This window comes from Pseudophryne corroboree (genome assembly GCF_028390025.1).
Source record: "Pseudophryne corroboree isolate aPseCor3 chromosome 3 unlocalized genomic scaffold, aPseCor3.hap2 SUPER_3_unloc_49, whole genome shotgun sequence".
NCBI lineage: Eukaryota > Metazoa > Chordata > Amphibia > Anura > Myobatrachidae > Pseudophryne > Pseudophryne corroboree.
In genome coordinates, this window is record NW_026967540.1 from 259,980 (window position 1) to 276,470 (window position 16,491).

The window sequence follows — 16,491 nt, forward strand, 5'->3', positions numbered from 1 at the left end:
CCTGTATATTATGACAACACAGGATGCTCCCCTTGTATATTATAACAACACAGGATGCTATCCCTGTATATTATAACAACACAGGCCGCTCCCTCTGTATATTATGACAACACAGGATGCTCCCCCTGTATATTATGACAACACAGGATGCTCCCCCTGTATATTATAACAACACAGGCCGCTCCCTCTGTATATTATGACAACACAGGATGCTATCCCTGTATATTATAACAACACAGGCCGCTCCCTCTGTATATTATGACAACACAGGATGCTCCCCCTGTATATTATAACAACACAGGCCGCTCCCTCTGTATATTATGACAACACAGGATGCTCCCCCTGTATATTATGACAACACAGGTCGCTCCCCCTGTATATTATGACAGCACAGGATGCTACCCCTGTATATTATGACAACATAGGCCGCTCCTCCTGTATACTATGATAGCACAGGTCGCTCTCCCTGTATACTATGACAACATAGGCCGCTCCCCCTGTATACTATGACAACACAGGATGCTACCCCTGTATGTTATGACAACGCAGGCCGCTCCTTCTGTATAGAAAGACATTACATGCCGCTCACCCTATATAATAATACTAACACGACACCACAGGCACCTCTCTATGTATAGAAGGACAACACAGTTCGCTCCCGCTGTAGAGTAGGACAACACATAGCGCTCCCCTGTATAGTACAATGCCATTATATGTATAGAATAACGGTAACGGCGGGGTCTGCGCCACCTGTATTACGGTAACGGCGGGGTCTGCGCCACCTGTATTACGGTAACGGCGGGGTCTGCGCCACCTGTATTACGGTAAGGGTGGGGTATGCTCCACCGGTATTATGGTAACGGCGAGGTCTGCGCCACCTGTATTACGGTAACGGCGGGGTCTGCTCCACCTGTATTACGGTAAGGGTGGGGTATGCTCCACCGGTATTACGGTAACGGCGAGGTCTGCGCCACCTGTATTACGGTAACGGCGGGGTCTGCGCCACCTGTATTACGGTAACGGCGGGGTCTGCGCCACCTGTATTACGGTAACGGCGGGCTCTGCGCCACCTGTATTACGGTAACGGCGGGCTCTGCGCCACCTGTATTACGGTAACGGTGGGCTCTGCGCCACCGGTATTACGGTAACGGCGGAGTCTGCGCCACCTGTATTACGGTAACGGCGGGGTCTGCGCCACCTGTATTACGGTAACGGCGGGGTCTGCGCCACCTGTATTACGGTAATGGCGGGGTCTGCACCACATGTATTACGGTAACGGCGGGGTCTGCGCCACCTGTATTACGGTAATGGCGGGGTCTGCACCACATGTATTATGGTAACGGCGGGGTCTGCGCCACCTGTATTACGGTAACGGCGGGGTCTGCACCACATGTATTATGGTAACGGCGGGGTCTGCACCACCTGTATTACGGTAATGGCGGGGTCTGCGCCGCCTGTATTACGGTAACGGCGGGGTCTGCGCCACCTGTATTACAGTAATAGGACACTAGAGTGTCAGCCACCTGTACAGGGATAATGCAGCACCAGAGGCTGCTCCAGCTGCACTATAACAAGGCACCAGAGGCTGCTCCCCCTGTAGTACAGAACCTGACACCAGAGCTGCTCAGCCTATAGAATAATAATAATAATATCATTACCTGCTGCCAGACACAGCAATGGCTGCTCTCTGCTCCTGCTGCCTTGTGGGAATGATAGAAGGAAGGCGGAGCTCAGACCAGGGGGAAATGGCCGCCGCTCCTGACGTCACTACACGGCCAGGGAACCTATTGCTGCTGCCGGACTGGTCTACAAGAAAATGGCCGCCGGCCTCCTGCACTGATGACATGTACAGTAAAATCGTTACAGAGGGCGGGGCTGTAGGCGGGGTGAAGGAGGGGAGGGGCCAGCAACCAGTAAGCGGCCTGTGCCAATCATACCCTACTTCCTGTCTGTGCGGTCCATCTTACTTCCGTACTGTGCGTTCCACATACAGGAAGTGAGTTTTCGTCGACTGTTGCAGCCTCCCAGTGTCCGTGGAGATCAGGTAATGGCGTCTAACTATACAGGGGGAGCAGCCTGTGGTGTTCTGTTATTATTATTATACAGTGTGAGCAGCCTTTGGTGTCCTGTTATTATTACTATACAGTGGGAGCAGCCTGTGGTGTCCTGTTATTATTATACAGAGGGAGCGGCCTGTGGTTTCCTGTTGTTATTATTATACAGAGGGAGTAGCCTATGGTGTCCTGTTATTATTATTATTATTATTATTATTATTATTATACAGAGGGAGCAGCCTGTGGTGTCCTGTTGTTATTATTTTTATACAGGGGGAGCGGCATGTGGTGTCCTGTTGTTGTTATTATTATACAGAGGGAGCGGCCTGTGGTGTCCTGTTGCTATTAGTGTTATACAGGGGGACAGGGCCGGCTCCGGGGCTTGTGGCGCCCCGGGCGGCTTTAGGGGCGTGGCTTTGTACAGGGGGCGTGGTCATTTACGCCCCCTGTACAGCTGAATTGATGTGCGGTGCGCAATGACGTCATCGCGCACCGCACAGCAAAGGTCCTCTCCACGAAGGGAACTAGACGCATAGCGTCTAGTTCCCTTCGTGGAGAGGACCTTTGCTGTGCGGTGCGCGATGACGTCATCGCGCACCGCACAGTAAAGGACCTCTCCAGGAAGGGAGACTAGACGCGTACGCGTCTAGTTTACCTTCGCAGCGGCCGGGGGCAGCGGGCAGCAAGGGGCACACACCAGCAGCGGATCTTGCCCTGGTGCGGCGCCCTCCGGAGGGCGCCCCGGGCAAAAGTACTGCTTGCCCGTGGCAAGATCCGCTACTGCAGGGGGAGCAGGTTTTTGTGTACGGTTATTGTACAGGGACAGCGGCTTGTGGTGTCCAGGTATTATTATTATACATTGGGAGTGTTGGTGATGTCCTACAATACAGGAGGAATGGCCTGATGTGTCCTGCTTTTAAAGACATCTGTTATTATTTTTATACTGGGGTGCAGCCTTTAGTGTCGTTGTTATTATTATTAATTTTATTATATGTAATTTTGGGGATTGAAAATATTGCTTAGTATGAAGCAAATGTATATCACACACCTGGGAGTGTACAGGGACATGACTGGGGAGGTGAGGGGAACTGGGAGTGTCACAGTGACATCACTTATATCTATAGTAGTAATAATACAGGGACATGACTGGTGAGGTGAGGGGATCTGGGAGTGTCACAGTGACATCACATATCTATAGTAATGTAACCCCTCTTTTACCTGAGGGTACAGTGTATAAGTGCAATGTGCCTCCACCCAAGCTATTCAGAGCCCAATACTCTAATTGCTTAGGAAATAAACTACCCCTGTAGTGGTCGCCTATAACATTAGTATGGGATGTAACCAGATAGGACTATGCACATTTACCTATCTTACCTTTCCTTTGTGATTTCAGGCTCTTCCACAGATACGGAGACAGTTCCACCCGTAAGTATACTAGTTTTAATATGCAAGAAGTTATAGGCCACTTTATACAGTTCTATCATATAATACTCAAACCATGAACCGTTCTAATAATATACCCCACCTATACATAATAACATACCCCACCTATACATAATAATATACCCCACCTATACATAATAATATACCCCACCTATACATAAGGTAATGCATGTAATATAAAAAATGTGATTCCATAAGAAAGTTGTGGGGCTGCGTTTGAAAAACCACCCGGGTTCTCTTACTATAATCGTGCACGGTTGCGGCCCTTTCATGTCTGTGTATAAGAAGTACTCTTGGTTATATGGGTATCCACTTGGAGCAATTGTCCTCACAATTGTTGAGCAATGCCTACTTCACGGCAATGAATAGCATGGTTTCCATGGAAGATCTAATTGTAGCGTTCCTAGACAACCTGAAACAGGAAGGTAGTACGTGGAGCTCTCCACCCTGGAATCCCTGACACCCGTGGTCTACTCGTTACATATAGTGGGGTGATGATCTGTGTTACCTGTCCCAGTATAAGTATAGCCCCACTGTAGATCCATGGGGGTGGCTCCAGAACATACAGAAGTCCTGGTTATTGGGACCTGTCTCTGATAGGTGAGGGGTGCTTAGTCTCCCCAGTGTACCATTTCCAAGTTTAGGTGACCCTGCGCCCTCTCCGAGCTGCTTTCATCATTATACACCACCGCACTCTATGACTGCTACCCTGCTGGTCATTATCTAATGGATATGAAGTCTCTAGAGGTGATATTTATACTCCTCAGATCCACCGATGCTGCTGGTCCCTGTGCTACTGTGCTGGGGGCTAGTACTTTAATAGTTAAAGGATGATAGGGGAGTATGCAGATTAGCAGGATTTATATGGGGGCATCCTGCACTTACAATGATAGTGTGCCCGGTCTGGACCTCCCTCCGACTCCGCCTCCTCCAGCAACCGGGCTCTTCCTGTGGGTTGGATGGGATGAGGGACTCAGCTCTGCCTCGGGGGTAAACTGTCTGCTACTGCTGGACTCCTGGTAGCTGCTGCCTGCACTGCGGTTTCCTCCCATGTACTAGCCTGCCCCGCCAGTGCTCTACCTCCCAGCACTCTCCGTGACATCCAGCCACCGGGACGTCCCTGCTCGGCGTCCACCAGGGGAAATTAACACAGCGCTTCTCACCCGCAGCGGGAGACATCCAATTCCTTTCCCCCACAGGGGCTCTCTCACTCGCAGGGAACCGTCTTCCTGTAAGCTCCCTCGTCTCAGCCGCCAGCCTTTTTCTCTCCCCTTAGTCAGCCCACCAACAAAACCACCGCTACACGCGCCCAGCCACCTCTCTCAGCACACGGGACCTCTGGAAGCTTCTCCTTGATCTCCCCGGCACACTGCGCGCTAACCAGAGTCCCCTCACCTTCAGCAGGCACAGAATAATAACATGCGTAAACACACTATACATTATTGGATCACTAGAAAGATCCAAGTTATTATCACATATATGGTATACATCAGTTGGCAGCATCTCTATTACCTTATAGATCTACACATTCATTAATTGATTTGCCCCTCATAGTGTCCCAAGGCATTTAAATCACTAGGGTACTACAGTAATAATACAGGGACATGACTGGGGAGGTGAGGGGATATGGAAGTGTCACAATAACGTCACTTATATCTATAGTAATAATACAGGGACATGACTGGGGAGATGAGGGGATCGGGAGTGTCACAGTGACATCACTTATATCTATAGTAATAATACAGGGACATGACTGGGGTCTGAGGAGACTTGGGAGTACAGTAACACCGGGGGATGTGTCTGGGTGATGACTGGAGAGATGACTGCTGGGAATGGGACATTATACAGTAACACCAGGGGACGTGTCTGGGTGATGACTGGAGATGTGACTGCTGGGAATGGGACATTATACAGTAACACCAGGGGACGTGTCTAGGTGATGCCTGGAGAGGTGACTGCTGGGAATGGGACATTATACAGTAACACCTGGGGACGTGTCTGGGTGATGACTGTATCACTGTGTGTCAGGTGTCTATAAGGTGTCAGGATGTCACTGTCTATGTCTCCATGCAGGAGGGGGAGTATATAGAAGAGCACAGGGGTCTGTACAAGGACGTGATGATGGAGAATCACCACCCCCTCACATCACTTGGTAAGAGGACACTGTCATGTATTGTACAGGGGAGAGCAGGTATGGGGGCCCCTATATACACACATCATCTGATAATCACATATATACACTGTTCTCAGTCACTGTGTGTCTCCTACAGATGGGCCCAGTAACAGAGATACCCCAGAGAGATGTCCCCGTCCTCTGTATTCCCAGGATTGTACAGAGGAGAATCACAGGACCCCACAGGAGGATCAGGTAGGTGGGATTTAGGGTCTCATCCAATACACCAAAGTGACTGTCACTATATGATGTTCAGAGAAGCTGTGTGCGTATAGTACATTAATATTATACTGTTTCACCTCAATTTAATCAAACAATATGCAAATGCCATTGTATTTTTTGGGTTATTTAGGTAGAACATCTTTCTCGTATAAAGGCAGAAGCTATAAGGAGAGAAGAAGAGACGTATGTGACTGATATAAAGGCTGAAGATATAGAGGAAGAAGAGGAGATGTATGTGACTGATATAAAGGCAGAAGATGTAGATGGAGAAGAAGAGACGTATGTGACTGATATAAAGGCAGAATATATAGATGGAGAAGAAGAGACGTATGTGACTGATATAAAGGCAGAAGATCTAGAGAGAGAAGAAGAGACGTATGTGACTGATATGAAGGTAGAAGATACAGAGGGAGAAGAAGAGACGTATGTGACTGATATGAAGGCAGAAGATATAGAGGGAGAAGAAGAGATGTATGTGATTGATATAAAGGCAGAAGATACAGAGGGAGAAGAAGAGACGTATGTGACTGATATGAAGGTAGAAGATACAGAGGGAGAAGAAGAGACATATGTGACTGATATGAAGGCAGAATATACAGAGGGAGAAGAAGAGACGTATGTGAGGGGTGATCAGCAGTGTAAGGAGGAGGTGATCCCTACAGATATCAGCACAGGTGAGTAATAAACACTTATTACAGAAGTCGCATATTCTCATTGCTCAGTCACTACAGCAATCTTTTATTCTACGCCCTCCTCCGCCATCAGCCCTGTTCTCAGTTGGGTGTTTTTAACACAAGGCTATCCATGACAAACATCAGATGAAGAGAGTTATTACACACATCACTATAGTGTTATTAAAAGTAACAAGCAGAAGTTTATTTTTAGGGATCATATATAAGTAGTATTGTGTTTTTTGTGTAGCGTCTAATTTGTATGGGATCTAAATTTCTCAGTTTAGCAACCTTAAATAACCTTCATTTTGTTAGATGATGCACGTATTAAATAACTCCTTGTATATAGTAGACCTATTTGGCCATTTGTGGTCAGGTTTACTATATCTTTACATTTAGCGAGGTGTAGTCGTGGTGTAAAGGACAGAGTGTGATTCCTGATTAGTTAAAAAAACAAATACCAAATACAGAGCAACATCACCAAACAGGTAATTTCAACTTTAAACTTGTCATTTATTTTGTACTGTCTGGACATGGCTACTAATAACAGATGCACAGACATAATTCTTATAGCTATGTGTGTAAATGCTAGAAGCTTAGGAGACAAAATTCCAGAGCTAATTGTGATAATGACCAAGGATAACCTGGATATTGTGTCAATTACAGAGTCATGGTGCAATGAGAATCATGACTGGGCCATAGCTATACCAGGATACAATTTATTTAGGAAGGATAGAATGGTCAGTATAGGAGGAAGGGTAGCAATGTATGTGGGAAAAAAGCATAAATGCTACTTCAATTAATACAAAACATTGAAGAAAATCTGAGGCCCTTTGGGTCACCACAGAAACCGTGGAGAAGGACATTATTCGCATTGGGGTGATCTGTAGACCACCTGGCCAGGGGCAGGATTTGGATAGGAATCTATTGTTGGACATCACTAAAATGGCTTTAAAGGGAGAAGTCATAATCATGGGAGACTTTAATTTAACTGATGCAAATTGGGAGGGGTTTTTTGCAAGTTCAGCTACAAGTGGCAAATTTATATATTCCTTACAGGGAGCATCTCTCAATAAACAGCAGATATTTCCCTTCTGCATAGAAAAGCGGTCGGGAAAGAAAGAAGTAAACATCCTTTCTCTTTCATCCACTAGGGGACACTGGAGTCTTATACAGTAGGGGTGTGAAGCTTGCAACCAGAGGTGTGGCACAATCTAAAAATTAGTATTGTCTGCACAGCCGGCTCCTCCCCCTTCACATCCCTCAGTTTGAAAAATTGTGCCAAGGAGGTACAAGCACAAGAAGGGAGCTCCTCCTCCATTTCAGTACTGAGACTAAGTTAACCTAATGTAAATGGGGACGAAAGTCTTAAGAATAGAGAGACAATGATCCCTACTAAAGGGGATCTGCATCTCTCCTCAGAAAATCCGGAGCACAGAGTCAGCAGTGAGTACTGGTTGTAAAGGGGCCCTAGTTACAGTTAAACTTACGGTAACCATAGCTTCTTCATGGATCCAGGAGGCAGTTTGACAGACTTCCTCCCACGGACCGCACACAACGCTGCTACCTTCTGGCTCTTAGCCCTGGGACTCAGCAGCGCAGCTTCCCCGCTGCCCCCTCCTTCCGCTGCCGCTGTGACAGAACAATCGGTCTGAAACACTCCCTGGCCGGCTATACACTCCCGCTTCATGTCAGCTCCCCCGCCCTCCTTCCTCTACCGACAGAGGGCTGAGGGAGAATCAGCGCGGCTGTCAGCAGCAGCGTATACCGCCGCCTCTTAAACACACAGCGGGGCGCTTGAAAAGAGCGCCGCCGCCCGCTGAAACGACATATCTCTCATGGCTGCAGCCGCAGCTTCTCCTGCACTCGCCGGGACCCGGGCTATATCCCCCGCACACTTCCTCCCACCATCGGCGCTAGTACGAGGGCGCGGAGGGCTGGAAAAGATGACGGGGGAACGAGCAGCAGCGGCTTCTCATACGCTGCTGCCTTATAACTTAAGACCTGGTAGGCTAGCAGCGCAGCTCCTCCGCCGCTCCCCTTTTATAGAGAGTAGAGGCTATTCCATTTGGGGGTTAGATGATGTTTGATGAGTTAGACAAGTGGATTTCGCAAGCAACTGCAGTGACATCTACCTTTCTACCTACTTCTTACTCGAGCACCACGTCACACGTTAGAGGAGGTTGCTCGGGACCAGTGTTTAAATTCATTTGATCGCTGTCGTACCGAGCCAGAAGAGGTTTTGGAGCAACAGACTCGTGGAACCAGAGGTAGAGGTCATTCACAGTCGACACCAGAAAAGCAGGACAGACCTGCTGACAAACCCGTGGTATGATGGTTTTCCTGCTCACCTGGGGTCCCCCTTGGGGTGCGCAGAGTTGGAAGGTTTTCGGGACGCCTGGACCAAAACATCACCAGACGTCTGGATCATCCAGATATTTCCCAGGGTTACAGGATAGTTACAAGAGCGTCCACACAGTCCATTTATTTGCAGCGCGAGGGCCTAGGTGCCCGTTGTGAGCAGGAGCGTTACAGGAGGCAACTTCAAAGACTCCTGCATACAAAGGGTTAAGTCGCCAGTCCCATATCCTCAATGAGGAACAGGATTTTATTCAAAACTTTTGGTAGTGCAAAATACCTTCATATCCCGATTTGGACCCCTCATCAAGCTTACTTAAGATTTGCCCCGGTGTGGGATCACTACTGAATCAGTGCCCTGCCATTCGGTCTATCATCAGCTCCAAGAATCTTTATAAAGATCAAAGCAATAGTGGTGACAGGATTGAGACAGGGGTCACGATCATACCTTATCTAGACAATCTACTGATCAAGGCCTCATCTCAGAAACAGCTGATAAAGGATGCTCAGGCATCTCATCAATTTCTCATTCAACATGGGTGGATTGTGAACCTCCAGAAATCCAACCACATGCCAACTCCACAGATTCATTTCCTCGATTTCATCTTGGACACGATACAATTAAGAGTATTCCTACCAGAGAACTAGATCTAGGACCCACAGAGGTTAGTGGCTCAGGTACTAAGGACACAGACGGGTTCTCTACACCTCTGTGCTACTTCTCGAGAAGAGGGTGGCGCCGTTCGCAGCTCTCCGGTACGGCGGACTTCATTCCTGACCATTCCAGATGAAACTCATTGCTCAGGGAGCAGGTTCGCACTGGCTTCTACATCGAAGAATCCAGCTTCCACCACACATACGAACCTACTTGATTTGGATGTCGTTGCACAAGAATCTCGCAGCAGGCAAGAGATTCCGCATTTGGGATTGGAGGATCCTGACAACGGACGCCACTCTAAGAGGTTGCGGTGCCGTCCTAGTGGAACAAATTCCTAATGGTTTGCAGATTCAAGATGGAATAAATCCAGCCAGTTATTGTGGGTTTAGAACATGGAGGGGTCATGGTATCCATGGACATAAAGGATGGACGTTACAGGAGAGCAGCCTACCCATAGACATTCTCGAACTGAGAGCAGTTTACAATGTGCTTCTCTTAGCCGCAGACCTAGTCATGGGTCAACACTTAAAGATACAGTCGGACAATGTCACGATGACGGCTTACATAAACCATCAAGGAGGAACAAAGAGCAGGATGGCGTTAAAGGAAGCCACAAAGATCTTTTTGTGGGCAAAAAGGCGAAACATCATCCTCTCGGCAGTGTTCATTCCAGGTGTAGAAAACTGTGAAGCAGATTATCTCAGCCGCCAGGACATGCATCCGGGAGAGTGGTGCCTACATCCACGGATTTTCGAAATGGTGGTGAGGAGATGGGGTCTATCTCAAGTCGATCTAAGGGCGTCTTGGCAAAACCATCAGCTGCCTAGATATGTGTCCAGGACAAAAGATCCAGCAGCAAAAGGAGTGGACGCATTAACACTTCCTTGGTGTTACAGGAGGGTTTACATTTTTCCACCTTTCCCACTCATACCCAGGGTTCTGAAACGGTTGAAACGAGAACGAGTGTGGGCATTTCTAATCGCACTAGATTAGCCCCGCAAGAGTTGGTACTCAGACCTGCGAGGGTTACTAGTGGAAGATCCTTGGCGGTTAGCTCAGAGGGAGGACCTGCTATCTCAGGGACTGTTCCAACACCCACACCTGCACAGGCTGCATTTAACGGCGTGGCTATTGAAACCCGGATCTTAAGAAACAGAAGGATACCAAGAACGGCCATTCCTACAGTGTTTGCCGCTAGGAAGCCGGTCACAGCCATGCACTACTACAGGATTTGGAAGAGGTACATGGACTTATGTCAAGAATGTGGGTGGAATTCAACGATCTTCCACTTATCCAGACTTCTACTTTTCCTTCAGGCCGGTCTAGATGTAGGACTGAGGCTAGGCCCTCTGAAGGTTCAAATTTCGTTTCTCTCTATACTATTTCAACAAGCGGTTAGCATTCTTGCCAGAGGTTCAAACCTTTTTACAGGGGGTTCTGAGGATACAACCCCCTTTTCGTCCTACCACTGCGCCATGGGACTTAAATTTGGTGTTGGAATTTTTGAGATCTCCAACAGGCCTGAAATATCTCTTTTGGAAGGTCACATTATTGATTGCCTTGGTTTCGGCCAGGCGGGTTTCTGAGTTGGGAGCCTTATCGTGTAAGAGTCCTTTGAATGTTTCATGAGGATAGGGCAGAACTCCGTACAAGAGCAGGTTTCCTTCCTAAGGTTTGTTTCACGTAAACCAGCCAATTGTGGTCCCATCTTTTCAGGGTCTCGCAGATGGGGAAGTGTCCTTGGATGTTGTCTGAGCTTTAAGGGTATATGTACAAGTTACGTCGTCCTTCAGAAAGTCGGACCATTGTTTGTTCTTTATGATGGGCCAAAGAAGGGGTGCCAGCATCTAAGCAGCCTTTGTCTAGATGGATTCGACTTGCCATTCGGCAAGCTTATATTTCCTGTGGCAAACAGGTTACGGTTCAGACGGGGGCTTATACCACCAGATCAGTGGGTGCCTCATGGGCGGCTGCCAGACGTGTTTCCACTACTCAACAGACAAAGAGGAGTGGGTGCAAATCCCCTCCCCTAAATTCCCTTCCGCATACTGAAAATTACCCTGTAACCATACCTAAACCTATCTGTTAATAAAATTCAGAGAATTAGTCACAAATGTTTGCAAACACATGTTTAGCTGCTGAGCCACGTCATGCCTTCTCTGATACAGCAGTCCTAACCTACATAATAGCAGTGCCCACATAGCTCCATGTAATTTGTCACAGTAGGCCTCATGATAAAGGCTATTACTAAAACACTTCCAGACAGAGAGCTAACTTACCCTGGAGTCACCCCCAGGATCTCCCATTGGCACTACAAGGAACAGCATGCCTTCCAAATGCTGCTCCCATTCAATTCCATTACTCAACTTTGCAGAGCGGCGACGGGGTCCTCAGCCCACACGTTCGTGAAATTTGACAAGTTTGATACCTTTGGGTCCGTAGACTGTAAGTTCGGACGTTTTTTTGGGAGCACTCTTGTTAATTTAATTGCAAATAAAATATAACCTTTATAACCTTTAGGAAATATTCACTAAAAATTCATATAAATTGATCCTACTTAATTAAAAGAAAGATTACTATTGACTGAATTGTCTTACTATCAGTATTATATCAATCAGGGTGAAAAATATTTTATTTAGAAGAAATATATTCATATGTGTAATACTTTACCATCTAGAACAATGCCAGACAGCCGTGCGCTCTCCCTATTGTTTCCTGTAAATAGAATCAGTTACATGTGCATGGTATCCACACATACACCTTATTCATTATAATTTTCAGAAGGGAGAGGCTGAGGCTTATATATACTGTCTATGTATGGTAGGTATCTCTTCCATACCTACTATACATAGACAGGAAAACTATGTATATAGGAAACTATAGGTCTGTAAGACAATACAGAAGAAACTATAGGTCAGCAAGACAATAGAGAAGGAAACTATAGGTCAGTAAAACAATACAGAATAAACTATAGGTCAGCAAGACAATACAGAAGGAAACTATAGGTCAGAAAGACTACAGTAAGCCACTATACGTCAGTAAGACAAACTATAGGTCATTAAGACAATACAGAAGAAACTATAGGTCAGTAAGACAATACAGAAGAAACTAGGTCAGTAAGTCAATACAGTAGGAAACTATAGGTCAGTAAGACAATACAGTAGGAAACTATAGGTCAGTAAGACAATACACTAAGAAACTAGGTCAGTAAGACAATACAGTAGGATAGGTCAGTAAAACAATACAGAAGAAACTAGGTCAGCAAGACAATACAGTAGGAAACTATAGGTCAGTAAGACAATACAGTAGGAAACTATAGGTCAGTAAGACAATACAGTAAGAAATAATAGATCAGTTAGACAATACAGTAAGAAACTATAGGTCAGTAAGACATTACAGAAGGAAACTAAGTCAATAAAACAATACAGAAGAAACTATAGGTCAGTAAAACAATACAGAAGAAACTATAGGTCAGTAAGACAATACAGTAGTAAACTATAGGTCAGTAAGACAATATGGAAGGAAACTATAGGTCAGTAAGACAATACAGAAGGAAACTATAGATCAGTAAGACAATGCAGAAGGAAACTATAGGTCACTAAGACAATACTGAAGGAAACTATAGGTCAGTAAGACAATACTGTAGGAAACTATAGGTCAGTAAGACAATAAAGAAGGAAACTATAGGTCAGTAAGACAATGCAGTGAGAATAGTGGGGATGGCGGTAGTGAATGAAATGGGGGAGGAGTAGGGGGTAGGGAAAGAGCAGCCGGCAAGAGTATTAACTTGGGTATTAAAGTTTTTACCAAAACACTAGCTAATAATGATTATGGGTCACCGTTGCTGCATAAAGAGAATGATGCCCCTAGCACAGGGGGAAATACTGATCTTAATTGTATGTATGTAAATGCTAGAAGCCTTACAGGAAAAAAGGGTGAGCTAGAAATCCTCGCAGCAAGCAAACAGTATGATACTATAGGCATTACTGAAACTTGGTGGGACGAATCTCATTATTGGACAGTCAGTCTAGAGGGTTATACGCTGCTCAGGAGAGACCGCTTAAATAAACGGGGTGGAGGGGTATGTCTTTATGTAAAGCCGTTATTAAAACCTCATATACGGGAAGATATTCAAGAGGGGACTGTAAATACTATTGAGACGTTATGGGTAGAAATTGCATGCGGGGGTAAAGCAATAAAAAAGTTATTGGTGTTATGCTACAGGCCGCCTGGTATTAATGTGTCTGATGAGGAATTGTTGCTGAAGCAAATTGAAAGAGCAGCAGGAGTAGGAGACATAGTAGTGATGGGAGACTTTAACTATCCAGAGATAAACTGAAAAATCCATTCATGTGATACTGCTAGGGGTAATATGTTTTTACACACACTAATGATATCTACTTCATTCAATTAATCGAGGAACCAACTGGTACAATGCAATCTTAGTCCTGGTATTAACAAACAATGGGGAATTGGTATATTATAGTAGGGGATCCCATAGGAAACAGCGACCACGATATGGTCTCATTCAATATCAGCATTCATAAGCAGTCCTATACTGGCTCAAGGATTGTAACAAAATAAGCAAAAAAGAAATAAGAGGCTAAAGTAGAAACTGAAAAACTAGTAGCAAAGGAAAGCAAAGCAAATCCCATTTTTTTTAAATATATCAACAGCAAGAGATTAAAGGAGAGTATAGACCAGTGTTTCCCAACCACGGTCCTCAAGGCACACTAAAGGTGGGTACACACTAATAGATATATCTGCAGATCAATTGATCTGCAGATATATCTATGGACGGATCGGGCAGTGTGTTCAGCATACACACTGCCCGATCCGTCGGGGACTGACGTCATGAACTGGGCGGGCATGTACACACGGCCGCCCAGTCCAGCTGTCAATCATTGCCGGCCGCCGCAGCATGTGTACGGGCGGTCGGCCAACCGCCCCGTACACACACAGCAACGCGTCAATATATCGGTAGATATATTGGCTGTCGGCTGTACTGCGCGGCCGACACAATACGTCTGTGAACGACGGAGTTCACAGATGTATCGCCGTACACACTGGCCGACGGTCCAATGATATATCGGCCATTCAAGAGAACGGCCGATATATCGACCAGTGTGTACGTGCCTTAACAGTCCTGGTTTTAGTGACATCCAGGCTTGAACACAGGTGACTTAATTAGTAGCTCAGTTATTTTGATTTAACCATCTGTGCTGAAGCCTGGATATCACTAAAACCTGCACTGTTGGTGTGCCTTGAGGACCGCGTTTGGGAATGCCTGATATAGACCCTTTAAAAGACAAAATGGGAGTCTTAATCAAAAATGATAATGACATAGCGGACAAATTAATTTAGTTTTTTTTTCAACTGTATGTACAAGAGAAGACCAAATGCAGGGACTAACACACAATGTCACCAAAGATAATGTCCCACTGCTAAGTGCTTATTTATGTGAGGATGTAGTCTGTGACCGATTAATTAATGTAAAGATTAGTAAGTCACCGGGTCCCGATGGAATTCACCCAAGAGTTCTTATGGAGCTTCACTCTGAACTTGCAAGGCCGCTATCTTTGATCTTTAAAGATTCAGTTATATCAGGTATGGTTCCCAAAGACTGGCGTATAGCTGAAGTACAGATGGATCCACGGTTATCTTGACTAGTTTTCTGCGCCTAGGCACAACATGACTTATTAGCATAAACCAGGCCTGGCCAACCTGTGGCTCTCCAGCTGTTGTAAAACTACAAGTCCCATCATGCTTTGCCACAGTTTTGCTAGTAGGGAAGGCTAAAACTGTGGCAGGGCATGCTGGGATGTGTAGTTTTACAACATCTGGAGAGCCACAGGTTGGCCAGGCCTGGCATAAACCCTTCATCTATTGTTTTCAGCAGCAATACAATACAGAGAACAATACAGCAGGGGATTAAGTAATTACAGCAGGGGATTAAGTCCGACTGGCCAGTCTCAGTTACTCCTATTAAAGGTTAAGATAAATGTGGACCCATCTGTAGTGCCAATATTCAAAAAGGGAAGTAAAGCTGAACCAGGTAATTATAGACCAGTTAGTCTTATATCTATAGTGGGGAAAGTATTGGAAGGTATTCTAAGAGATAGTATTCAGAAGTTCAATAAGGTCATTAAAAGGAACCAACATGGATTTGTGAAGGACAGATCATGTCAAACCAACTTACTTGGCTTTTATGAAACAGTAAGTGCGATCCTTGATCAGGGTAAGGAGGTGGATGTAATCTTTTTAGACTTTGCCAAAGCTTTCGACACAGTACCACACATGCGTCTTATCTATAAACTACAAGGAATAGGGCTAGGGAGCACAATATGCACTTGGGTCCGTAATTGGTTAGATAATAGGGAGCAGTGCATTGTGGTTAATGGATCATTTTCAAATTGGACTGAAGTGCTAAGTGGTGTGCCGCAAGGGTCTGTACCAGGATCACTATTGTTCACGACCTGTCAGAAGGTCTATGGAGCATGGTGTCAATTTTTGCAGACGATACCAAATTGTGTAAGGTTATAAATAACGGAGGGGGGTGCTGAGTCTTCAGAACGACTTGGTTAAACTAGAAGCATGGGCAGCCAATCGAGAATGAGCGTCAACACAGACAAGTGTAAGTTAATGCACTGTGGTAGCAAGAACAAAACTTACACCTACCTACTAAATGGGGTAATATTAGGGGATTCTGTACTGGAAAAGGACTTAGGTGTCCTCATAGATAGCAAGCTAAGCAGTAGTACCCAAAGTAGGAGTGCAGCAAAGAAGGCTAATAAGATATTAGCATGCATAAAACGGGGTATTGATGCTAGGGATGAGAGTATTATACTCCCGTTATATAAATCACTAGTGAGGACACATCTTGAATACTGTGTACAATTGTGGGCACCATAC

General features: G+C 45.7%; 1 pseudogene; it reads left to right on the forward strand.

Annotated features, from left to right (window-relative positions):
- LOC134984309 (oocyte zinc finger protein XlCOF7.1-like) overlaps positions 1-16,491 on the forward strand; it is a 105,122-nt pseudogene that overhangs the window by 75,674 nt on the left and 12,957 nt on the right.